Raw genomic sequence first — 15,972 nt, 5'->3', positions numbered from 1 at the left:
AACTCCCCACGTATGCCAAGGGATAGATGCCCATCCCCCTGGGGCATCGGAACTCCTGGCAATGGTCATCCTGCCAGGTGGCCTATGCTGCGGTTGGGTGGCGGCTGTGGGGAGGGCCACTGGTCAGAGTGGGTGGTATCAGGGCAGATGACACGTGATGAAGCATAGTCCATCATCTCTTGCTGGTGGTGAAACACCAGCAGTCTGTAAGCGTTCATGAGCTCAATTCAACGCACAGACCCCAAATCGTTCCCCCTCCCTGGCCACACCATGGGAGGAACGTCAGCCAAAGGATGGCAGCAGATCTTATTCACCCCGGTACCTTCTATGTTCAAGAGCTGAAAGGGAATCTTTCATGACAACAAAGCCCAGTTTTTTGTTGAGCATTTAGAGAACAAATTTGGGGAGGTGGAGGGCTTGTCCACAATGAGATCTGGGTCAGTCTTGATCAAAACAGCATCCTCAGCCTAGTCACGGGTGTTACTCGCTTGTGACAAGCTGGGGGATGTTTCTGTAACCATCACGCCCCATATCAGCTTAAATATGTTCAAGGGTATCATATTTCAGAGGGGCCTTCTTTTGCAGTCTGACAATGAGCTGCATGCCAGTTTAGAGTGGTGAGGTGTACATTTCGTCCGGCATGTCCACCGGAGTCTGAGGGATAATCAAGTTGCCACCGGTGTCTTCACTTGGCCTTCGAGGGTGATAAATTGCCCGAGAAGATCAAAGTGATGGTCTACCGCTGTGATGTAAAGCCCTAGGTCCCTCCCCCGAAGCGGTGCTTTAAGTGCTGGAAGTTTGGCCATATGTCTTCCCGCTGTACTTCCAGCGTCACGTGTCGAGATTGCGGATGCCCATCACATCCGAATACTCCATGTGCCCCACCTTCCATCGGCATCAACTGCGGAGAGCACCATTCGCCTTGCTCGCCAGACTGCAGGATTCTCCAGAAAGAAAGGAAAATCACGGAGTACAAGGCCCTGGACCGACTGACCTACACTGAGGCTAAGAGAAAATTTGAACGCCTGCATCTTGTGCGCATGACATCGTCTTACGCTGCCGCTACAACAGCTCTCCCACCATCAGCTCCACCAACCCCAGTCACCTCTCAGAGCCGGAAGGCTACACCTGCCGCCTTGATGATGGGGGGACATTTCCCTCCCTGTTGCTCCTGCACTACCTACTTCAGGAGCAACACCCCTCCAACCATCGGAGATGTCCGTCCCCACTTCTAAGACGGAGAAGCGTAAGTCTTCTTCGGCTTCTCTCACTAGGAAGAGGTCCCTTGGTCACTCCCTTCCCAGGTTTCTGCTAGTGGGAAAAATGACACCTGTCAGTGGCTGAAGAGCCAAAAAGCATCTGGTCGTAGGGCTTCACGCTCATTGTCAGTCCCGGAGACTAAGCCAGTGAAGTCCTCCCAGCCAGGAAAACCCAAGTAGCAGTGAGAGAAATCCAAAAAGAAAACACCTAAGACCAAGGAAATTGCGGTGTCTTCCACTCCACGCTACCTACAGGCTCTGCATCTGGGGATGGGCTGGAGAATTTGGCATCCGCTGAAGACCTAGATCTCACCAGACCCTCAGACATAATGGATACAGATTGCTCAGGCAACAAATTGGTGGCAGCAGGTGACTCTGAGGCATAAACTACCTCATTGAATGTTCCATGGCTTCCCAGTCTCACGAAGACGTCATCCTCCAGTGGAATTGCGGAGGTTCCTTTCACCACCTGGCTGAGCTACAGCAACTGTTAAGCATGACACCTGTTACCTGCACTGCCTTCCAGGAAACCTGGTTCCCAGCAATGTGGACCCCTGCCCTCCGCGGCTATAAGGGATATTACAGGAACCATAGCAACTATAATTGAGTGTTAGGTGGAACTTACGTTTATGCATTAACTCAATCTGTGGTGAGCCTGTGCCTCTTCAAACCCTTCTTGAAGTTGTGGCTGTCAGAATAAGGACGACACAGGAAATAACTGTCTGCAGTGTATATCTTCCTCCAGATGGTGCAGTAGCCCTGAATGTATTAGCTGCATTGATTGATCAACTCCATAAACCTTTCCTACTTCTGGGAGATTTTAATGCCCATAACCCCTTGTGGGGTGGTACCATGGTTACTGGCCGAGGCAGAGACGTTGAAACTTTAATGTCGCAATTCCAATTCGATCTCTGCCTCTTGAGTACTGGGACCGCCACACGTTTCAGTGTGGCTCATGCTAGTTACTCAGGCATTGATTTATCAATTTGCAGCTCAGGACTTCTCCCATCTATCCACTGGAGAGCACATGACGACCTGTGTGGTAGTGACCACTTGCCCATCTTCCTGTCATTGCCCCAGTGTCAGGTGCATGGAAGCCTGCCCAGATGGGCTTTAAACAAGGTGGACTGGGGAACTTTCACCACTGTTGTCACCGCTGAATTTCCCCCACACGGGAACATCGATGTGATGGTTGAGTGGGTGACTAGCACAATTGTTTCTGCGGCAGAAAATGCTATCCTTTGCTCTTTTGGGTGCCTGAGGCGTATGGCAGTCCCTTGGTGGTCACCAGAAGTCGCTGAAGCAATTAAGGAGCCTCGGCGAGCTCTAGAGCGGCATAAGCGGCACCCTGCCCTGGAGCACCTCATAACCTTTAAACGGCTCCATGCCCGTGTTTGACACCTTATGGAACAACGGGAGAAGGAGTGTTGGGAGAGATACGTCTCCACCATTGGGTGCCACACGTCACCTTCCCAAGTTTGGGCAAAGATCAGACGCCTTTTCGGGTACCAGGCCCCAACAGCTATCCCCAGTGTTACCATAAATGGTGAGTTATGTACCGTCTCAAACGCGATTACCGAGCTCTTTGCTCGAGCCTCTGCATCAGAGAATAAACCCCCAGCCTTTCGCACACTCAAACGGCGGCAGGAAGGGAACATGCTCTCATTCACTACAAGCTGCAGTGAATCCTATAACGCCCCGACACGGCTCCTGAGCCTGATCACATCCACAGCCAGATGATTAAATATCCCTCATCTGACTACAAGCGACATCTTCTCGTCATCTTCAACTGGATCTGGTGCGATGGCATCTTTCCATCGCAGTGGCGGGAGAGCACCATCATTCTGGTGCTCAAACCCAATAAAAACCCGCTTGATGTGGATAGCTATCGGCCCATCAGCGTCACCAACGTTCTTTGTAAGCTGCTAGAATGTATGGTATGTCGGCAGTTGGGTTGGGTCCTGGAGTCACGTGGCTTCCTGGCTCCATGTCAGGATGGCTTCCGCCAGGGTCGCTCTACCACTGATAATCTTGTGTCCATCGAGTCTGTCATCCAAACGGCCTTTTCCGGACAGCAACACCTGATTGCCATCTTTTTTGACTTATGTAAAGCATACGAACGATTTGATGACACCATATCCTTGCCTATTGTACAAGTGGGGTCTCCGGAGACCACTCCTGATTTTTATCCAACACTTCCTATCGCTCCATACTGTGTCCAAGTTGGTGACACCCATAGTTGCATCCATATCCAGGAGAATGGAGTCTCGTAAGGCTCTGTATTGAGTGTCTCTTTATTTTTAGTGGCCATTAACGGTCTAGCAGCAGCTGTCGTGCCCTCCATCTCACCTTCTCTGTATGCAGAAGCATTTGCATTTCGTACTGCTGCTCCAGTACTGTTGTTGCTGAGTGGCGCCTCCAGGCAGCCATCCATAAGGCGCAGTCATGGGCTGTATCCCATGGGTCCAGTTTTCAACCGCAAAGTGGTGTGTCATGCACTTCTGTCGGCGTCATACTGTTCATCTGGAACCTGCATTTTACCTTAATGACGACCCACTCATTGTAGTGGAGACATAAAAATTCCTCGGACTGGTTTTTGACGCTTGATTGACTTGGCTACCTCATCTTCGTCAGCTTAAGCAGAAGTTCTGGCAGCACCTCAATGCCCTCCGTTGCCTGAGCAACACCAATCGGGGTGCAGATCGCTGTACGCTGCTGCAGCTCTACAGAGCCTTGTCCAATCCCATATAGACTATGGGACCATGGTTTATAGTTAGGCAGCGCCTTCAGCATTGCCTCCACAGCAGCTTTAGTTTTACGTTTTATCTGTGAGAGTGGGTTTTATACTTCTATGCAGGTTTTAGCACATGTCCTTTGTCCCTCTGTGTCCTCCACCCTAATGCTTTTAGGGTGGAGGTTTTAATGTGTTGCAAAGTGGCTGGCTTTCCCTTTTTATTCTCATGGTTGGCCAGCCACTGTAATCTGCTTCCATGTTTTACTCTCTTCTGTTCCTAGCGTCTCTCTGTTGTTTTCATGTCCTCTTTAGTTGTTTCTAGTGTTTGTGTTCATTGCCTTCCGTTTCTTCTTGTGTGTCTTCCTTTCTTTCTGTTTTTTTGTGTTGTATGTTTCGTCACATATGTGGCATTGTTTTATTAGGAAGAAAGGACCGATGACCTCTTAGTTTGGTCCCTTCTCCCCCCCTTTAAACCAACCATCCAATATCTTACAAATGTTATCCTTACTGCCGCAGAACATTCCATTCCCCATACTTCCTCTTTACTACGCCGCGTTCTGGTCCCTTGGTGGACTGGGGCATGATGCAGCGTAATTCGCACGTGGAGACATGCTCTCCATGTTTTTCGCCATCATCCTATTATGGCAAACTGCATTCATTGTAAACAGTTGCATGCACAGTGTTGTTGTGTACTTTGGGATAGCAAAAATGCCAGGTGGGACGACCCCCAATGGCTCTCTGGGACCAAGATCCATTCCCCAATTCAGGGGTGCTGACTGGTAAAAAATATTTGGGGGACCCCATACTAGGGGTCTTGCCCCCAGGAAATTTGCTAAAATTTAGATGAGATGGAAAATAATGAGTGTTTAAGTTTTTCTAAGCATTTTAGAGTCATATGATCAACATTGGAACCCCAAAAACTGGACTCTCGATAACTTGACACTCCAGGAAACTCGACAAGCCCCTCAGGGGCTCAGCATTCGTTGTACGGGCTTGGCGACCCCAGGGTTCCTGAGCTGAGTACTATTAAGCACCACCAGTCCTCTTGTCACCGTAAGCTCTGGTCATACTTCAGCGACCATCGTGCAGTGCAGCAGTGGAATGTTGTGTGTGTTGGAGAATGGGGGTCTTGGCTTCACCATCTGAACTGCGAGGAAGGTACACACCGCTATAAAAAAAAACCTCAACCTCAAGGTGTGCTATGTGCTGAGGAGGTGAATGGCTGTTGAGGTAAAACAATCTTTAGTGGGCAACCTCTGGGGCATCTTATGACCCCCCTCTGCCTGGGTTGACGGTTGTTTCCCTAGCGTCTCATGGGATCCCTATGGAACTGTCTCATGAAACTACTACTCCTGACAAGATGGGTGTACTGTTAGGCAGCACCTACACCCACTCGTCAAAGAGAGCTCAGTTGGTGAGTCCTCCTGAAAAAAAGCCTCAGAGTAATAGTACAGGGCATTAGTGTGCCATAACACTTTCACTGTAATCAAGCAAAATGGGGGAAGCTTTGAGAAGATATCCCCTTTCTATATTCATAAGGCATTGGAAGGTATTGCTGGGTCTCTGAAAAATGTCTAACGACTTTGTAATGGAATGCTTTAGTTGAAACTGCTAATTCCAACCAAATATCTAAGCTTCTGGGATGTAAGGCCTTAGGTGACTACACAGTCGAGGCTGAGTTGCATAACACCCTTAACTTTAGTAAGGGCTTGGTTACCTGCTCTGATACAATGGAGGTGGGCCCTGCGGAGTTACGTGAAGAGTGGAAGAATGTGGGCGTCATGGAGGTGCAGAATTATATGAGGAGAGTCAGTGGCAAATTGGAAAAATCGGCAACGTTTATTCTAATGTTTTGCAAGCTATATCCACTTTAAGGTTCGCCCTTTTGTTCCTAACCCCATGTGATGCTGTAAACATCAAAGATTTGGCCATACCACTATAGGACGTAAATGGCTACATGTGGCAATTGTGGAGGCTCCGCTCATGAGTCAAAGACTTGTGCACTTCCTCCGAAGTTTGTAAACTGCTCTGGGGATCACCCAATGTGGAGCAGAAAGTGTGGGGTTTACAACGAGGAAAGGAAAATTCAAGAGTTGAAAGTAAAGAGATGCATACCCTATGGTGAAGCTAAAAGGCTTTCAAAGCCATGCAACCTCCGGTTTTTGCTACTTCTTTTGCATCAGCCCTTAAGACACCAATTGCTAAGTGTGATGCCTCCACACAAACTCAGACCACAGATTCGTACGAGCACATGCACTTGTCGATGTACCTGTGGGGGAAATGCTCTGCTTGCAATTTATGTGGTTCAGAAGCCATCAGCAGAAGGCTTACCACCTAAGCCACATACCACTCCCCAACATCGGAAGCCAACTAAGAGATCCCCGCAACCCAGGCAACTGCCTCCTCCTGTCAGTAAAGAAAAACGTCCTTTGAAAATTAGTTCTAAGTCCAAGAAAGCGGTAGGTAAACCTTTGGATCGGCGAGCTCTCTCACTTTCTGATGGAGACTATGCTCTTGAGGATATGGTCTTCCAGTCGGAGGAACCAGAGATCACGGAACCGGCTAACATTCCCCCTGACCTCCCCTGTAAATCACCTCCTCCGAGTGGGAAAGAAAAGAACCACCATCGCTAACCAATGGCTTCCACAGGGACTTTTGTGTTTGCAGAGGAATTTGAATGGATATCACTCACATTTGGAAGAACTGCAGCTGCTGATCCAGGATAAATCTCTCTGCATCTGCTTACAAGAAATGTATCTTAAAGTCACAGACACATCTGTATTACGGGGCTACCATGTATACAGGATGGACGATACTACTGGAGACAGGGCTAAAGGTGGAGTGGCTATTTTCCTTGATGACAGGTGCCACTCCTCTCCTGTCCCTCTTACCACAATGATGCAAGCAATTGCTGTGAAAGTTCTCGCATCCTTTACTATCACAGTGTGTTCTTTGTACCTGCCCCCCCCCCCCCCCCCCATGACACTTTGGATGCAGACGCAATGGCAGACCTCTTCCAGGCACCCCCACACCCATTCCTCGTTGCGGGGGGCTTCAATGCCCACAATGTGCTGTGGGGCTCAGCTCCTACTTGCTCCAGGGGTCGGATGATCGAGCGACTCATCCATTCTGAGAATATCTGCCTTCTGAATGCGGGTCAGATGACACACTTTTCCACAGCTACAGAGTCTTTTTCAGCTATTGACCTTTGTTGTTGTTCCCCAGCTATTGCAGACTCGGTTCAGTGGGAAGTGTCTCCAGATTTACATTCTAGTGACCACTTTCCAGTGTGGATCCGTCTGCTGACTAGGACGGTGGCCAACAGGAGACCACGCAAGTGGATGATACAAAGAGCAAATTGGTTACAGTACAATCAGGCTATTTTCGAACAAATGGATTGTGCACAGGAGGTGGTGGCCCATATCACTCCTGAGGTCCAAAGGGCTACTGCAGAATCCATCCCCAGGTCTAGTAACCACCTCCGACGACGGACGGCCTGTAGTTTGGTGGAATGATGACTGTTGATTGGCCATCAGGGCCAGACAGACAGCTCTGCAGACACTTCAAACAGTGCCCAACTACAGACAATTTTCATGCCTTCAGGTCTGCGAGAGCACATGCAAGGCGAGTGAGGAAAGAACAGAAGAGGGCTCCCTGGAGGGAATTCACAACTTCCATTAATCAGTCCACTTCCACTGCGCACATTTGGGAATCAACAAGACGGATTTCAGGCAAGGGTAATCCACATCCCCTTACGGCATTGTCAAATAATGCGATCTTGGTGGACACACCAGAAGACATGGCTCACATTTTAGCTGAATACTTCTTTACTGAATGAGATTTTCACTCTGCAGCAGAGCGTGTGCTGATATGAAACTTCCTGGCAGATTAAAACTGTGTGCTGGACCGAGACTCGAACTCGGGACCTTTGCCTTTTGCGGGCAAATGCTCTACCAACTGAGCTACCCAAGCACAACTCACACCCTGTCCTCACAGCTTTACCTTTGCCAGAGTTCTAGTCTCGGTCTGGCACACAGTTTTAATCTGCCAGGAAGTTTCATATCAGCGCACACTCCGCTGCAGAGTGAAAAATCTCATTCTGGAAGCATCCACCAGGCTGTGGCTAAGCCATGTCTCCGCAATATCCTTTCTTTCAGGAGTGCTAGTTCTGCAAGTTTCGCAGGAGAGCTTCTGTAAAGTTTGGAAGGTAGGAGACGAGGTACTGGCAGAAGTAAAGCTGTGAGGACGGCGCATGAGTCGTGCTTGGGTAGCTCAGTTGGTAGAGCACTTGCCCGCGAAAGGCAAAGGTCCCGAGTTCGAGTCTCGGTCCGGCACACAGTTTTAATCCGCCAGGAAGTTTCATATCAGCGCACACTCCGCTTTAGAGTGAAAATTTCAGTCTAGAAACATCCCCCAGGCTGTCGCTAAGCCATGTCTTCACAGTATCCTTTCTTTCAGGAGTGCTAGTTCTGCGAGGTTCGCAGGAGAGCTTCTGTAAAGTTTGGAAGGTAGGAGACGAGGTACTGGCAGAAGTAAAGCTGTGAGGACCGGGCGTGAGTCATGCTTGGGTAGCTCACCTGGTAGAGCATTTGCCTAGGCAAAGGTGCCGAGTTCGAGTCTCAGTCCGGCACACAGTTTTAATCTGCCAGGAAGTTTTACTTCTTTACGTTACTAAGTCAGCCAGACAAGCTCCTGCTGTTCAGGCATTCCGTCGGACTGCAGAGATGAGGAAGCTCAATTTCTTCTCATGTAATGAGGAAGTTTACCACCTTCCATTCTCCATTTGGGAACTGGAATCAGATTTACCTGCAGCCAAAGACACTGCTCCAGGACCTGATGAGATCTATTATACCATGCTTCATCATCTGTGCTCTGAAGCAAAAGGTCATGTCCTCTCTTGTTTCAATCAGATCTGGTTTGATGGACAGTACCCCACTTGGAAGGAGGCAATATTAATTCCATTCTAAAAACCAGGCAAGGGCTGTGGCGCCCCTAACATTTATCGGAGTGTCGCCCTTACCAGTTGTATGGGTAAGACTCTTGAACACATGGTCAACCGCCGCCTCGTCTGGCTGCATAAGTCCCGAGGTCACCTTAGCCGCTTCCAGTGCTACCATTCTACTGGAGACGGCAATATAGGAGTCATGCCAAAACCATTTAGTTGGTGTTATTTTGACCTTGAAAAAGCATATGACACTACTTGGATGTACAACATCCTTCGCCAACTTCATGAATTGGAACTATGTGGACGCTTGCCGCTTCTGATCCAGTCCTTTCTCGAGGACCGTTGTTTTCGTTATCGAATTGGCAATGCTATGTCTTATTGCTATGATCAGGAGACTGGTGTGTCCCAGGGCAGTGTCCTCAGTGTCACATTGTTTGGCATCGTTAGCAATGGCATTTCCTCCATAGTCAGGAGCCCTGTCAAATGCTCTTTGTTTGTGGATGACTTCGCAATCTTCTACTCTTCCTCTGATCTTACGATGACGACAAGGCAGCTACAGCTGAGCATCAGGAGGCTGAAAACCTTGGCCCAGACAACTGGTTTTCGGTTCTCACCTGAGAAGATTGTATGTGTCCATTTTAATCATGACGTCGGAGTTTTAACCAACCAGAGCTTACAATGGGGAGACCATATTTTACGTTTTCAAAACACTGTGCGCTTTTTGGGTTTATAATTTGACTCTAAATTAACATGGCTCACACACCTGAAAGACCTATGAACAAAGGGCTTTCGGTTGTTGAACATTTTGAAATGCCTTGGCGGAAAAACATGGGGGGTTGACAGGTCTCGCCACCTGCAGTTTTATAGGGAATTTGTTTGATCACGCTTAGACTAAGGCAACATGGTCTATGAATCGGCCCGTCCTTCCTGCCTCCAGATATTAGATGCTGTCCACCATGAGGGCATTTGCATATCGACTGCAGCCTTTCGAATCGGCCCAGTTCAGAGTCTGTGTGCAGAGGCTGGTGAACCACCAATCTTGATTTGCGACGTCTCCTCTTGGTTTGACAGGCACTGAAAATCTCAGCATCACCTCAGTTTTTGGTATTTAGTTCAGTGATCCAACCCACCTTTGAACGACTGTTCAGGAATCGGCCCCAAGTGACCCAGCCATTTGGTATACGTGCTACAGACTGTCTCAAGGGTCTGGATCTCTCGGGCATGAAAATACACACCCACGGATGGAACACACTGCCACCTTGATGTCTTCGTAGGCCCAACGTGATTTTAAGCTTGACACAGTACACAAAAAGTTATACTTCAGATTTGGTTTTTACAACTTTGTTTTCGTTTATTTTAAGTATGTACCACAGTTTTATCGTTATTTATACAGATGGATCCCAGCAGGGGAATGCTCTCAGTTGTTCTGTGGTTTTCCCTGATAGGGTTTTTAAAATGTGTCTTCCAGAACAATTTACAATTTGTGATTCAGAGTTATACAGCATTCTGATGGCACTGGAGAGGGTTCACAGATATCACTGTACAAGTTTTCTTGTCTGTTCCAACTCTCTTAATGCACTGCAGGCGCTTCCCGAAATGTGTCTGGTAGACCCGCTGATGCAGATAATCCATGACTCCTTACAGTGGCTCCGACACCGTGGCAAGGAAGTGATCTTTTGCTGGATACCTGGCCATATTGGGATACAGGGTAACGACATGGCTGATAAAGCTGACAAGGAAGCGTGTTGGGATGGTGCTGTCCATCAATGTCCCATCCCATTGCACGCCATTATCTCATTTTCTGACAGGTGCATCTTGGGTCAATAGGAGACTGAATGGTCACAGGTGACAGACAACAAACTGCAGTCTCTTAAATCGACCACAAAGGCTTGGCGGACTTTATGTTAGCCTCTCCGCTGGAAGGAAGTTTTGCTTACGAGACTGCGCATTGGGCATATCCCTTACACACATGGCTTCCTCCTCTGGTGGGAGGATCCACCATTCTGTGAAGTTTGTGGCGTGCCACTTTCAGTTCAGCATATTGAGGCTACGTTTGTTCTGTATACTGGTATTAGGGCAGCCCTTGGTCTCGCTGGAGATCTGCCCACTATCCTCGCAGATACCGATGCCAGTGTTACAAGAGTGGTGAAATTTTGTGAACTGTCAGGCCTCATCCCTAAACTGGTGGGGAAGGGCGGCAGACTTAAATACGTTATAAACTGCTCTGCATGTGGGGACAGCCTTTGTCCCCACCCATGAGATTTGCATGTTGACTTTTCGTCAGGGCACTGATGGCCATGATGTCGAACGCCCCCAAATCCAAACCAAATCATCATCATCGACAAGCCTGACGCTTTTTTTGGCTTTGAAAAAAGAAACAAAACATAAACACGCACAGTGTTTTTGTAAAAAGCTAATTTAATTTCTGGTAGCTCTGAAAAGACTGAAATTATATTTAAATAAATCCTTAACTATAATCAAAAGAATAAAACATTAGGCTATCATTAAATAAAAACAATATCTCAAAGTTAATGCTTTAATACAGTTAATAAAGTTAATACAGTAAGCCTAATACTTTGTCAGAAAGTATGTAAATAGCGGGTTTTGATTGGGTCTTACACCCAAAAATATTTAAGTATTTGAAAATAACTAATACAGTACTATAGTAATACTGTAGTACAGTACTAAACTAGTACTAATATTTCGAAACTGAAAACTTAACGCCCGCATCTCGTGGTCGTGCGGTAGCTTTCTCGCTTCCCACACCCGGGTTCCCGGGTTCGATTCCCGGCGGGGTCAGGGATTTTCTCTGCCTCGTGATGGCTGGGTGTTGTGTGCTGTCCTTAGGTTAGTTAGGTTTAATTAGTTCTAAGTTCTAGGCGACTGATGACCTCAGCAGTTGAGTCGCATAGTGCTAAGAGCCATTTTTTGAAAACTTAACATTATGTACGTATTTACTTCTCTACTTTATTAAGATTTTTAATATTGCTCTAAATGCTATTATTAGGCCTAGAGCGTCTTTAGAAAGGTGTAAATGTTGACCGTCTGACTGGATTACTGAATATGAAGTCGTTGATGACTAGTCAGATATCCAATTCATCCAAAACATCTCGGTGGGCATGAAGAACAGCCAAGTTGTTCTATCGCTTCTGTCCCATTGATGATTGAGATATGACTTCAGACGTCTAAGGGCTCTAAATGACTGTTCTGCTGTTGTTGTCATGATTGGAAGGGAAGCTTAATGCACGTCAATACTTCACATAACATTTCACCAACTGCAGGCCCTTGTGCAGTAAACTTTCTTACATCACGCATGTTTTTTAAGACCAATTGTTTTTTATTAGCGATATCGGCTAACATATTCAAGTGTAAGTGCAGTCTATCAATGTCTAGGTCATTTTTGAAAAACTCAGTTGATTTTTCCAAATTTTTCACCATGTTTACTAAAAGCAAACACTCTTGTTCAGCTGCAATGACCTGTGTGAATCCAGTTGAAGCAAACCGCTTAGTAATGCAAAATTGCACAGTTTCACAAGCTTCAATGTAAATAGCTTTGTAGTATTCCTTTGGGGTTTTGAAAGTGTGCAGTGAGCTGGCTTCATTGTTTTCATATTTCTTTGGTACACTTTGATTCCGAGGAAGTGAAGGGTCATCAACTTGTGAAGGCTTTTCTTTTAAACACCTTTCCCAAAAGTGTTAAAAACTATCACGCCTTCCATTTAATATACAAATCAAGCCCTCATTTATTTTTTCGAATTCAGCAACACTTAGATGAAAGCATTCAATTTTTTCATTGACATCCTCTACTGGGTTCATTGCATGGCAATAAGGACATAAAAAGAAATAAGTCGTGAATTGTAACATTGACTCAAGGTAGCCTGCACATTTGTAACCTGCCTCTGTTTCGTCCTATGCAGAAAATGTTTCAAAAAACTCAAACTTCTTCAAAATTTTTCTATATTCCCAAGGTACTAGAAGCTCGCATAGTCCATCGAGTCGGGCAAAGGGGTCGTAGACCAGCTTGGTCGTTGGCGCTCTCAGCGTATGCTTCTGGAAAGTCCCAGTCTTTTGTTGGATTCCCTTACGGTGTTTACTAAGTCCTTGGCTCAAGCCATAGTATCCCTCATAGACGTAAGATGGCAGAGACTGTCTACAACTGCCAAGTCTGAACTGTGAGCAGTGCAGTGCACATAACGTGCTTTTGGTTGTATATCCAAAGCTAACTTTTTTAGTCCTTTGAACTTACCTCTCATATTCGAGGCACCGTCATAGCACTGTCCTCTTAAGTTATCCATTGACAGATCAAGACAAGCATAAAAGTCTTTTAAAGTACTAAACAGAGTTTGTGATTCTACATTTACGTACATACTCCGCAATCCACCATACGGTGCGTGGCGGAGGGTACCTCGTACCACAACTAGCATCTTCTCTCCCTGTTCCACTCCCAAACAGAACGAGGGAAAAATGACTGCCTATATGCCTCTGTACGAGCCCTAATCTCTCTTATCATATCTTTGTAGTCTTTCCGCGAAATATAAGGTGGCGGCAGTAAAATTGTACTGCAGTCAGCCTCAAATGCTGGTTGTCTAAATTTCCTCAGTAGCGATTCATGAAAAGAATGCCTCCTTTCCTCCAGAAGCTCCCACACGAGTCAAACACATTGCGAAAGTCAAGGAATATGGCATCCATCTGATACCCTTCATCCATGGTTCGCAAGATATGTGAAAAAAGGGCGAGTTGTGTTTCGCAGGAGCGATGCTTTCTAAAGCCATGCTGATGCATGGACAGCAACTTCTCTGTCTCAAGGAAATTCATTATATTTGAACTGAGAATATGTTCAAGAATCCTGCAACAAACCGATTTTAAGGATATTGGTCTGTAATTTTAAGGATCCATCCTTCTACCCTTCTTATATACAGACGTCACCTGAGCTTTTTTCCAGTCACTCGGGACTTTATGTTGGGCAAGAGATTCGCGATAAATGCAAGCTAAGTAAGGAGCCAATGCAGTACTCTCTGTAAAACTGAATTGGTATCCCATCAGGATCTGGCGATTTATTTATTTTCAACCCATTCAGCTGCTTCACAACCCCAGGGATGTCTATCACTATGTCCTCCATACGGGAATCTGTATGAGACTCAAACGGCGGTATGTTTGTACGATCCTCCTGCGTGAAAGATTTCTCAAATGCTAAATTTAAAATTTCAGCTTTCGTTATGCTGTCTTCTGTTGCCAGGCCAGACTGATCAGTGAGTGACTGGATGGAGGCCTTCGACGCGCTTACCGATTTTACGTAAGACCAGAATTTCCCCTTGGGTTTTCAGAAAGATCTTTTGCTAAGGTATGACGGTGGTAGTGGTTGTATACTCCGTGCATTGCTCTTTTTACAGCAGCACGAATCTCTACTAACTTTTGCCTGTCCTCGTTCTCCCAATCTTTCTTGTACCGCGAGTGCAACTGTCATTGCTTCCTGAACATTCTCCAAATTGCGCTGTTAAACCACGGTGGGTCTTTTCCGTCCGTAACCAACTTTTTCGGCACATACTTCTCCAATGCATGATTTACAGTGTGTTTAAAATTTGCCCATAATTCTTCCACGTCCATCGTACCGGAAGTAAATGAATTCGATTCATTTATTAAGTGGGATGCTAACAACTGCTTATCTGCTCTTTCTAGTAAGAATATCCTCCTAGCCTTCTTGACCAACTTTTTAACTTTCGTAACCATAGTCGTAATGACAACATCATGCTCACTAATCCCTGTCTCAACACTGACACCATCGATGAGGTCTGGTCTGTTTGTGGCTAACAGATCTAAAATATTTCCATTACGCGTTGGCTGTCAATTTAGCTGCTCAAGACAGTTTTCGGATAATGTGTTCAAAAGTAATTCACACGACGGCTTTGTCTGTACCACCTGTAATGAATCCATAGACATCCCAGTCTATACTAGGTAGGTTGAAGTCGCCTCCGACTAATATAGCATGATCCGGGTACTTCTGTAATACAGAGTGTAGACTCCCTTTGAATGATTCTAGAACTGTCACGGTGGAATCTGGTGGCCGGTAATAACACCCAATAATTAACTTTATTTCTCCTAGCCCTGTTAAACGTGTCCAGATAACTTCACAATCACACTCTACTTCGCCCTCAGTAGACACAATATTTTTGTCAACTGCAGTGAAGACACCACCTCCTACGGTGTCTAATCTGTCTTTCCGATACACGTTCCAACGCTCACTAAATATTTCAGAACTTCCTATCTCAGGGTTCAGCCAGGTCTCAGTCCTGAGAATAATTTGCATGCCACATGGCTTCCTGGAGGGCAGTAAATTCAGGAACTTTATTCCGAACACTCTGAAAATTTACTGCTAATATCTTGATAGCTGAAGTGTCTTTACACTGAGCGCATCCTGGTTTCCCTGCCTGCACGTCGACTGGTGAGTGTTCATCAGGACACCTCGCTCTACTGCCTAGCCTAAAAAAACCCTATGTGCATGCCGCAAGTACTCTGCTACCCGAGTAGACGCTTCCTTTTGTGTAGTGCACCCCTGACCTATCTAAGGGCATCCTACAATTCCCCACCTAATGGCGCAAGTCTAGAAATCCGCAGCGAAGACCGTCACAGAGTCGACGAAGCCTCTGGTTGAGACCCTCCACTCGGCTCCAAACCAAAGGACCCTGATCCACTCTGGGAACGATGCTACAAATAGAGAGCTCTGCTTGCAACCCGCGTGCGAGGCCAGCGATCTTCACGAAATCTGCCAGCCGCCTGTACGAACTGAGGATCGCCTCAGAACCCAAGCGACAGGCATCATTGGTGCCGACGTGAGCAACTACTTGCAGGTGACTGCACCCCGTATGCTCGACAGCCGCAGGCAAGGCCGCCTGCACATCTTAGATGAGGCCCCCCGGCAGACAAACCGAATGCACATTGGAATTCTTTTCGGCCCTGTACACTATTTCCTGCCTAACGTTGGAACTCCCAGTAACCAGCAAGCCTTTGCCCCCGTGTACCTGCTCGGGCCCTGCTGA

General features: G+C 46.8%; 1 protein-coding gene and 1 non-coding gene across 6 annotated transcripts in view; one reads left to right on the top strand and one right to left on the bottom strand.

Moving 5' to 3' along the window:
* Positions 1–15,972, top strand: part of LOC124607461 (heat shock factor protein) — a 164,799-nt gene that overhangs the window by 43,984 nt on the left and 104,843 nt on the right. The gene's annotated exons all lie outside the window — the stretch shown is intronic.
* Positions 7,892–7,966, bottom strand: Trnal-caa. Its single transcript has one exon. It is a non-coding gene; the product is annotated as a tRNA-Leu (tRNA).

The sequence above is a fragment of the Schistocerca americana genome, chromosome 3 (assembly GCF_021461395.2).
Source record: "Schistocerca americana isolate TAMUIC-IGC-003095 chromosome 3, iqSchAmer2.1, whole genome shotgun sequence".
Lineage (NCBI taxonomy): Eukaryota > Metazoa > Arthropoda > Insecta > Orthoptera > Acrididae > Schistocerca > Schistocerca americana.
The sequence above is the reverse complement of the archived record's forward strand: the minus strand, read 5'-3'. Positions and strand labels throughout refer to the sequence as shown.